The sequence below is a fragment of the Erinaceus europaeus genome, chromosome 4, assembly GCF_950295315.1.
Source record: "Erinaceus europaeus chromosome 4, mEriEur2.1, whole genome shotgun sequence".
NCBI lineage: Eukaryota > Metazoa > Chordata > Mammalia > Eulipotyphla > Erinaceidae > Erinaceus > Erinaceus europaeus.
Genome location: NC_080165.1, coordinates 55,050,190 through 55,060,273, shown reverse-complemented (window position 1 = coordinate 55,060,273; position 10,084 = coordinate 55,050,190). Strand labels below are relative to the sequence as shown.

The 10,084-nt window shown below is 43.5% G+C and overlaps 2 non-coding genes across 2 annotated transcripts; both read left to right on the top strand.

Annotated features, from left to right (window-relative positions):
• Nucleotides 1-2,283: 2,283 nt before the first annotated feature.
• On the top strand, nucleotides 2,284-2,347 carry LOC132538508 (small nucleolar RNA SNORD48). The gene has a single exon (XR_009549862.1). It is a non-coding gene; the product is annotated as a small nucleolar RNA SNORD48 (small nucleolar RNA).
• A 313-nt stretch (nucleotides 2,348-2,660) lies between these two features.
• LOC132538507 (small nucleolar RNA SNORD52) lies at nucleotides 2,661-2,728 on the top strand. Its single transcript, XR_009549861.1, has one exon. It is a non-coding gene; the product is annotated as a small nucleolar RNA SNORD52 (small nucleolar RNA).
• The last annotated feature ends 7,356 nt before the right edge of the window (nucleotides 2,729-10,084 follow it).

The following is a 10,084-nucleotide window of genomic DNA, read 5'->3' as shown; positions in this document are numbered from 1 at the left end:
CCCTTCCCCTGATAGCTTTCCTATTCTTTGTCGTATGCTTTACATTGGCTTGTTCTAGCCCTCCCCCTCCAAGAGAATTGGATGAGTCCTGTTAATTTCGCGGGCCTGCTTGGCCCCGCCCCAAGGAACCCTGAGGGAGGGTTCCTGAGTTCATGAGTTGGAGAGTGTCTGAGTTCGAGAGTAAGGGAGAGGGTTCCTGAGTTCGAGAGTGCCAGAGTTAGCCAGAGTTCCTGAGTTCCTGAGTTAGACAGAGTTCCTGAGTTCCGGAGTTCGAGAGTGCGAGAGTAAGGGAGAGGGTTCCTGAGTTCGAGAGTGCCAGAGTTAGCCAGAGTTCCTGAGTTCGAGAGTTTCAGGGTTACAGAGTAAGAGAGAGTGCCAGAGAGACAGAGTTCCTGAGTTCCTGAGTTCGAGAGAAAAGAGAGTTCCATAGTTCGAGAGTGCGAGAGTGCGAGAGTTTCTGAGTTCGAGAGTAAGGGAGAGGGTTCCTGAGTTCCAGAGAAAAGAGAGAGTGCTTGCGCCAACGCAGAGACAGCCGAGTTCTGTTTGGTGATTAGTTTGTCTTAGTTTGTGAATCGTTGTTCCTGAATAAAGAAATACAGCTTCCCTGCCCAGCCGTTGTCTCCGCGTCTCTGTTCACCACCGTGAAGCCAGCCCGGCCAGCTGGAGCCGTCCGGAAATTTTAACAACAATATATTTTTAAAAGATTTACTTAAGACAGAACCCGAGCATCATTCCACATAGGATGACTGGATCAAACTCATGTCCAGTGCTTCAGCCAATGTGTTACTCCCACCCCCACAACAAGAAACAAGAAAGGTCATTATTATTACTTTTTAATTTTGTTTTACCAGCGCATTGTTCAGCTCTGGCTTATGTTGGAGCAGGGGATTGAACCTGGGACTTTGGTGTCTCAGACATGTGAGTCTGCTTGCATAACCATTATACTGTCTACCCTCTGCCCTACTTTTTTTTTTTTTTTAACCAGATCACTGGTAAACTCTAGCTTCTGGTGGTGTTGGAGATTTGGTGCCTTAGGCATGAAAGTTTTCCTGCATAACCACTGTGCATTATTATTATTAATTACAGAAGCAAAATTAAAATAACCACAGCACCAAAACTTCCTTCAGTGCAGTGCAGGCCAGGCTCAAGCCTGGATTGAACACATGGCAAAGTATTATTTCTTGAAAAAAATGTTTTTCTTATCTTTATTTATTGGATAGAAGCAGCCAGAAATTGAGAGGGCGGGGGAGATAGGGAGAGATACCTGCAGCACTGCTTCACCATCTGCAAAGGTTTCTCCCTGCAGATGGGAACCAAGTGTCCGAACTGGGGTCTTTGCACATTGTAACATGTGCGCTCAACTAGGTGCGCCACCCACACGACCCCTATTATTTCTTTAAGTTTTGAAATCCCCAGCACCACCATATGCCAAGACTGAGCGCTGCTGTTCTTTTCATGACAAAACTTTTTCTCTTTAATTTTTTTAAGTTTCGAAGAGCAATGTGGCTGGCGGGACTGGGGACGTGATTTAACCCGCGTGGAGCGAAACCCCTTAGAGTGACCCCAAGCGCAAGGAGGAGGTGGACAGTGCAAGGATCACCCAGGGCTCCAGATTCAACCTCGCAGCAGGCTGCAGCTGGGGACTTTTTAAGGGGTGTCCGGTCAGGTTACCTATTTCTTTTTGAAATTCGCAAAACGTCTTCAGATATTTGCCCAGATGAATGTGAAATTTTAGTCGTGACTTTTCTTTCACTTCCTTTTATTCTCCTTTGGACGAACAAAGGGAACGATGCTGCAGAGCCAGCCAGGCATCACAGAAGACAGCTATATCCATCAGGACCCCGTAACCCGCGCTCCTATAAATAGCCGTGAGTCCGCCATTTCTTCCTTTCATGCGATGAAGTCCTTACAAGGCGAGTCTTTTTGTTTCGGTGCTGCTGGGACGCTTTCCCCTATCCGGGAGCACGGCTGCTTGGGAAGTCTTGGCCTGGCTACTCACGTGCAGGTACTTGAGTGTGCGGGTTGCAGGGCGGGGGTGCGCGCTGACTCGGGCCGAGCAGGATGATCCACAATTACAGACTAGAGTTTCTGATCCTTCGTGACGCCACTATTTGGAACTGACCTGGCTCCGGGCTGGGGGTATTCAGCTGGGGTCGCTTTTACTTCTTCTGAACCTCTCTCTCTTGTTGTTTTTTCCTTTCCCCCATTGCTCAGCTCCACGACCTGCGCGGGAATGTCTTCGGCGTCGCGGAGGTGAGTTGTGTCATGGGTCGGGCGGGGGAGGATGATGACGACCCCAGGTGAATCTGAGTGTTTCGCTGACGCCATTCACCGCAGCGCGCTGACTGCCCCCGTCTGCACTGGTGCCGGTATACGGCGCGGGGAAGCTTGAGCGCTGGGAACGTGTGCTCACTGCACAATTTGTCATTCGCCCATCAGGTGCTCCCGCGGCCTACCGGTGTGTCCTGCTTTGATAAAAGTGAGTACCCATGATGCCAGTAATCGATAAACTTTTGCAAAAACTGTTCTGTAGCTCACCGCTACTTGTACAACCGTCGGTTATGCGATCTCACGGGACTGGAGTGCCAGTTCTTAGCATTGTTTATATATATTTATTGGGCCTCTTCAGAATGGCTTCCCTTTATCCAGATCTCCAGATTGGGAATGATGATTCTTAAGACTAGAGTCTCTGACGCTGGTTCTGATGGCAGAAATTAGTTTCTGATTCAATTGGAGAACTGGGTATTTGGGTGGCTGAGGAAGGGCACTTCAGAACACAACACAGTGAGTCTCTTCATTGCATTGCTTGTTCTGTTTGCAACTTTCTAGCATGATTTCTGGAAGGCACTCTGGTGATTGCAGGCCTGTTTACTACAAGTTCATCCTGTTGAAGCACCATTGAGACGATGTGTCTGCAGTGGTTAGTTTAACCAACAGCCTCTGTTGAGTGACGAACCATGTTTATGCAGAGTGGTGAGTTTAAAATTGGTTTGATAATCTAGCCATTTCTGTAGCTGTATCAGCTGCCTTCATGCTACTAACACATGTTGCTTTTTTGAATTTCAGGATTTTGCTGTTAGAAGTGTTCACTGGAGAGGTTCACCAGAAATGAAGGGTTTGCTTCTTGGCTGCATTACAGATGCTGGAGAAAACTGATTTGAAATGGGTGTGGTATTTGAATACTAGGCTGTAAACAAGTACATGTCTTTATCCACATGAATCCAATAAACTTTTAAGGCAAAATAGTTTGGTCTCTGAATAAAAGTGGTGGATTGGGAGAGAATTTTAGTAGTTAGACAAATACTAACATAAGCCAGAGTTGAGCAATGCTCTTGTAAAAAAAATTAGCAAAGTGAAAGGTAACAAGTTATTATGGTCTGAATAGAAGATTTTTGCTATTAACTTTTATTATCACTGGTACATGTGTTGCTGTGGGGATCTGCTTGGAAGTCCACTGTTTTATCCACTGCCACCTCCCAGAGCACATTTTTCTTTTAATTTTTTTTTCTCTTGCACTGGTTTATCATTATAGTTGATCTACTGTGCCACCTTCTAGCTTGTACTTTTTTGCCTCCAGGGTTACTGCCTGCACCACGAATCCAGTGCTCTCAAGGGTTATTTTTGCCCTTTTTTATCATTATGATTATTAATATTGTTGGATAGAGGATGGGAAGCGACTTCCCTGCGGGTGGGGTGCTGGTGGCTCAAACTGGGATGCTTATGCTCAGTCCTTGGTCTTTGCGCCATGTGCACTACCACCCGACTCCTGCCCCCCTCACCTACTTTCCCCTTCTCTTCCTCCTTTTAAACTATTGCATGTGATAGAAAAAGAAGTCTGAGCACAAGTCTTGTACATGCAGCATGTGAATCAAGCAGGAGCACTGACCAAAATTTAAAACTATCCTGTCTAGGTGGGGGAGGTAGCATAATGGTTATGCAAAGAAACTGCTAGAGGCTCTAGGTTCAGTCCCTCACAAGTGAACAAAACAAGTCTAATTAAATAAAATCCCTGCCCTTTTTTTCAGTTTATATTTCATTGTTGGTACAACAGATCTCTAGAACTCCCCCATCTTGAAAAATTAAAAACTGGTGGGAGTTTTTAAAAACTGGTATCACAGGTGGCACAAAGGTCAGGAACTGAGTGTTAAGGATCCCAGTTTGAGCCCCTGGCTCCCCACCTGCAGAGGAGTCCATGAAGCAGGGCTACAGGTGCCTCTTCCCCCCTTCATTTCTGTCCTATCCAATGTCAATAATAAACAAGGGGAACAAAAAAGGAAACAAGTAAAAGAAAAACTCTACCATTAAGTACTATTTGTTTTTCTGTTTGAAATCCTTTTTAAGAATTACCTGGGGGAAAGAAGGGCCGCTGGGTGGTAATGCACCTGGTTAAGCACACATCCGAGACCTAGATTCAAGCCCCTGTCCCCCACTTAGAGATAGGTTTCATGAGCTGTGAAGCAAGTACTGCAGGTGTCTCGTCTTCTCTATGTTGTCAATTTCTCTAAGAAACCTTTCTTAGGGGTGGTGGTGCACCTGGTTAAGTGCACATGTTACAATGCACAAGGATCTGGGTTCAAGCCTCCCATCCCCATCTGCAGGGGGAAGGCTTTGCAAATGGTGAAGCAGGTGTCTTATTAATGAGGATAGGAGAGACAAAGAACCAGACGTCACTCTGGTACATGCTGGGGATCACATTTAATCTCATGCTTGAGAGTCCAGCATTTTATCCACTGTGCCACTCCTGGACCACTGCAGGTGTCTCTGTCTCTTTTCTATCACCCCATTTCAATATCTGGCTATCTGTGCCCAATAAATAAAGATAATTTAAAAAATAATAACCTTAGTCATTTGCTCTTGGCCTTCAACACCTGTCTTATCCTAAACTTCACCTTGGACACTTCTGCAACCTCTCACTTATAAATGCAAATAAATTAAAGATAGCTATTGGGAGGGAGTGGGATATGGAGTTCCAGTGGTGGGAACTGTGTGGAATTGTACCCCTTTTATCCTATGGTCTTGTCAGTGTTTCCATTTTATAAATTAAAAAAAGGGGGGGGGGGCTGTAAGGTAGCCTAGTATATGGCCATGCATCTTACATTCCTGAGGCCCTGGGTTTGACTCCCTGGTACCACCTAGACAGCACCAAAACAAATTGAGTGGACCTCCATGGATGGTAGAGAAATGGCTCCGTGCTCTCATTTTCCCTCTCTATATAAAATTAAAGATTTAAAAATAGGAAATCTCCGTCTGGGGTGTAGCACAGTGGATAAAATGTTGAAACTCAAGCATAAACTTCAAGCTCAATCCCCAGCATCACATGTACCAGAGTGATGCTCTGGTTCTGTTGCCTCTTTCCATCTGTCTTTCTCATTAATAAATTATATTTTAAAAGGCTAAAAATAAAAATAAAGGGATAGGTGTATAGTATAATGGCTATGCAAAGAGATTCTCATGGCTGAGGCTCCAAAGTTCCAGGTTTAATACTCCATATCACTATAAGCCAGAGCTGAACAGTGCTCTAGTAAAAAAATGATAAATGCCTATGCATTTTTTTTTCTGAGCCTGACATCTGATATGCAGGTGTATCCAAGTTATTGTCTGGGGAGATGATGTCATGGCTACAAAAAGGACCAGCCCATGTTCAGCAGGGAAGCAAATACAGGAGCCAGACCTTCCACCCTCTGGACCCTATAATGACCCTGGGTCCATACTCCCAGAGGGATAAAGAATAGGAAAGCTATCAGGAGAGGATGGGATATGGAGTTCTGGTGGTGGGAATTGTGTGGAGTTGTACCCCCTCTTATCCTATGGTTTTTGTCAATGTTTCCTTTTTATAAATAAAAATTTTAAAAATAAATGCAAATAACAGTTGTTGATTATGTATCTTTAAAAGATATTTATTTGGGGAGTCAGGCGGTAGCACAGTGGGTTAAGCGCACGTGGAGTAAAGTGCAAGGACCGGAGGAATGATCCCAGTTCAAGCCCCAACTCCCCATCTGCAGGGGAGTCGCTTCACAGGCGGTGAAGCAGGTCTGCAGGTGTCTTTCTCTCCCCCTCTCTGTCTTCCTCTCCTCTCTCCATTTCTCTCTGTCCTATCTAACAACGATGACATCAATAACAACAACAATAACTACAGCAACAATAAAAACCAACAAGGGCAATAAAAGGGAAAATAAATATAAATTTTTTTTTAATTTGTTGGCTAGAGACAGAGAAATCGAGAGTGGAGAGGGAGATAGAGGAGAAAGAGACAGACACCTGCAGCACTGCTTCACTGTCTGTGAAACACCCTCAGCCCCTGCAGATGAGGACCAGAGGTTTGAAGCTGGGTCCTTGCAGATTGTAGAATGTGTGTGGACTGGGTAGATAGCATAATGATTATGCAAAGAGACTCTCATGCCTGAGGCTCTGGTTAAAAAAAAAGAGAATATGTGCTTTACAAAATGTACCACTGACCAACTCCTATATATTTATTTTTTATGTGTGACAAAGTCACATGTAACAATGTGGATGGAGGTTTCAAAACTATCTCTTTTAATATATACATATATATTACTTATTTTTATCTCTAAAATGGAAATATTGACAAGACCATAGGGTAAGAGGGGCACTACTACACACAATTCCTGCCACCAGAACTCCGTATCCAACCCTCCCTTTGAAAGCTTTCCTATTCTTTTTTTTTTTTATTTTTTTTATTTAAGAAAGGATTAATTAACAAAACCATAGGGTAGGAGGGGTACAACTCCACACAATTCCCACCGCCCAATCTCCATATCCCACCCCCTCCCCAGTAGCTTTCCCATTCTCTGTCCCTCTGGGAGCATGGACCCAGGGTCATTGAGGGTTGCAGAAGGTAGAAGGTCTGGCTTCTGTAATTGCTTCCCCGCTGAACATGGGTGTTGACTGGTCCGTCCATACTCCCAGCCTGTCTCTCTCTTTCCCTAGTGGGGAAGGGCTCTGGGGAAGCTGAGCTCCAAGGCACATTGGTGGGGTTGAATGTCCAGGGAAGCCTGGTTGGCATCACGCTGGCATCTGGAACCTGGTGGCTGAAAAGAGAGTTAAGATATAAAGCAAAACAAATTATTGATATAGATATAGATATAGTTTTTTATATATATTTATTTTCCCTTATGTTGCCCTTATTGTTTTATTGTTGTAGTTATTGTTGTTGTTGATGTCGTTGTTGTTAGAACAGAGAGAAATGGAGAGAAGAGGGGAAGAGAAAGATACCTGCAGACCTGCTTTACCGCCTATGAAGCGACTCCCCTGCAGGTGGGGAGCCGGGGGCTTGAACCTGGATGCTTACGCTTCCTTGTGGCACTTCGCGCCACGTGCACTTAACCCACTGTGCTACCTCCCCGACTCCCAGATTTTTTTTTTTTTAAGACTTTATTTATTTATTCATGAGAAAGATAGGAGGAGAGAAAGAACCAGCCATCACTCCGGTACATGTGCTGCCAGGGATCGAACTCAGGACCTCATGCTTGAGAGTCTAATGCCTTAGCCACTGCGCCACCTCCTGGACCACGAAGATTCTTTTTTTGTTTTAAGATTTTATTTATTTATGAGAAATACAGGAGGAGAGAGAAAGAACCAGACATCACTCTGGCACATGTGCTGCTGGGGATCAAACGCAGGACCTCATGCTTGAAAGTCCAAAGATTTACCACTGCGCCACCACCCGGACCACTATTTAGTATATTTACTAAACTCCTTGGGAATTCAGTTATTTACTTAACTTAATTTATTTACTTAACTCCTTGGGAATTCAGTTCCACTTATCCCTGATGGTGTAAAAAGATTTTGCTTTAAATTCCAAGATGTTTACATGTACAGACAGGTAATATTTTATATTCTGACATTGCTCCATAAGGAGCCACTTCCTTAAACAATGAGCCATGAATTTAACTGATCCCACCTCATGAATTTTTTTTTCTAGGGGGCCGGGCTATGGTACAGTAGGTTAAGTGCACATGGCATGAAGTGCAAGGACGAGCATAAGGATCCCAGTTTGAGGCCCCAGCTCCCCTCCTGCAGGGGGGTCTCTCCACAAGTGGTGAAGCAGGTCTGCAGGTGTCAGTTTTTCTCTCCCCCTCTCAGTCTTCCTGTCCTCTCTCCATTTCTTTCTGTCCTATCCAACAACAACAATAGCAGCAATGGTAACAATAACAACAAAGACAACAAAAATGGGGAAAATGGCCTCCAGGAGCAGTGGAGTTGTAGTGAAGGCAATGAGCCCCAGTGACACCCTGGAGGCAAAAATTAATGAATGAATGAATTAATTAGTTAATTAATTAATTAAAATAGAATTTTCCCCTCAGTTGAGCTGTTGCTAAGATGCAATTGTTGGAGATTTTCCTCACCACTGTCATTTCTGACTTCCCCAATGAATCAGTTCTTTTTTTTTTCCTATTTTTTTAAAAATAATTTATTTCTTTATTGGGGAATTAATGTTTTACATTCAACAGTAAATACAATAGTTTGTACATGCATAATTCCCCAGATTCCCATTTAACAATACAACCCCCACTATGTCATTCATCATCTTTCATGGACCTGTATTCTCCCCACCCACCCACCCACCTCAGATTCTTTTACTTTGGTGTAATGAATCAGTTCTTTAAAGCCTTTCAAGACTTTAGGCTTACAAAAAAAGTCCTTTCATCAGTTACTGCTCCTGAAAGTACTGATAAGTTGTCTTCCTTCTCCCATGCCTCCTATCTCTCCAAAAATATAATTTATAGGCCAGGAGGATAGCATAACGGTTATGCAAACTTTCATACCTGAGGCTCCTAGGTCTAGGTTCAATCCACAAATACTTTTAATGTTTTTTTAAGTTGAATAACAATTAGGATTCAGGGCTGGGAAGACCGAATGATGATTATTGAAAAAAAATTTCAATACCTGAGACTGAAGTACCAGGTTTGGTCCTCAATACCACCACAAACCAGACCTAACAGTGCTCTGATTTCTCTCCTTTCTTCCTTTCTCTCTCTCTCTCTCTTTTAAGATTTTATTTATTAATGAGAAAGTAGGAGGAGAGAGAGAAAGAACTAGACATCACTTTGGTACATGTGCTGCTGGGGATTGAACTCTGGACCTCATGCTTGAAAATCTAATGCTTTATCCACTGTGCCACCTCCCAAACCACTCCTTTCTTTTCCTTTTCTTTTTTTTCTCCCTTTTCTTGCCCTTGTTTTTTTTTATTGTTGTAGTTATTATTGATGTCGTTGTTGTTGGATAGTACAGAGAAATGGAGAGAGGTTAAAAAAAGGAAAGGAGAGAAAAAAGAATGGAAAGGAAAGGAGAGGAGAAGAGAGGAGAGGAGAGGAGAAGAAAGGAAAGGAAAGAAAAGAAAAGAGAAAAAAAAAGAAAAGAAGGTTGGGTTAAGCACATGTGGCACAAAGCGCAAGGACCAGTGTATGGATCCCGGTTCGAGCCCCCGGCTCCCTACCTGCAGGGGAGTCACTTCACAAGTGGTGAAGCAGGTCTGCAGGTGTCTGTCTTTCTCTCTCCCTCTCTGTCTTCCCCTCCTCTCTCAATTTCTCTCTGTCCTAGCCAATAAAATGGAAAGAATGGCCTTTAGGATCAATGGATTCATAGTGCCAGCACCAGGTCCCATTAATAAGACTAGAGACAAAAAAAGAAAGAAAAAAAGAGAGTTCATGTTCCTGCTGCTGCTGCTGCTCCTACACTGAAATTAAGTCATCCTTACTGTATGTATGTCATGGTCAGAAGCTATAGTATATAGTTCATTTATGTTGTAATACAAGCCATTGAGAAATGGCCTAGAAACCAAAGGAATTCTTAATTATATTTCTTTTCCTTTGCACACTTCAAAGGAGGGCTTCCTATACATTGTTATTCTTTTTAATTTTATTTATTTATTTTCCCCTTTGTTGCCCTTGTTGTCTTTTTTATTGTTGTTGTAGTTATTATTGTTGTTATTATTGATGTCGTCATTGTTGGATAGGACAGAGAAATGGAGAGAGGAGGGGAAGACAGAGAGGGGGAGAGAAAGAGACCTGCAGACCTGCTTCACCACCTGTGAAGCGACTCCCCTGCAGGTGGGGAGCCAGGG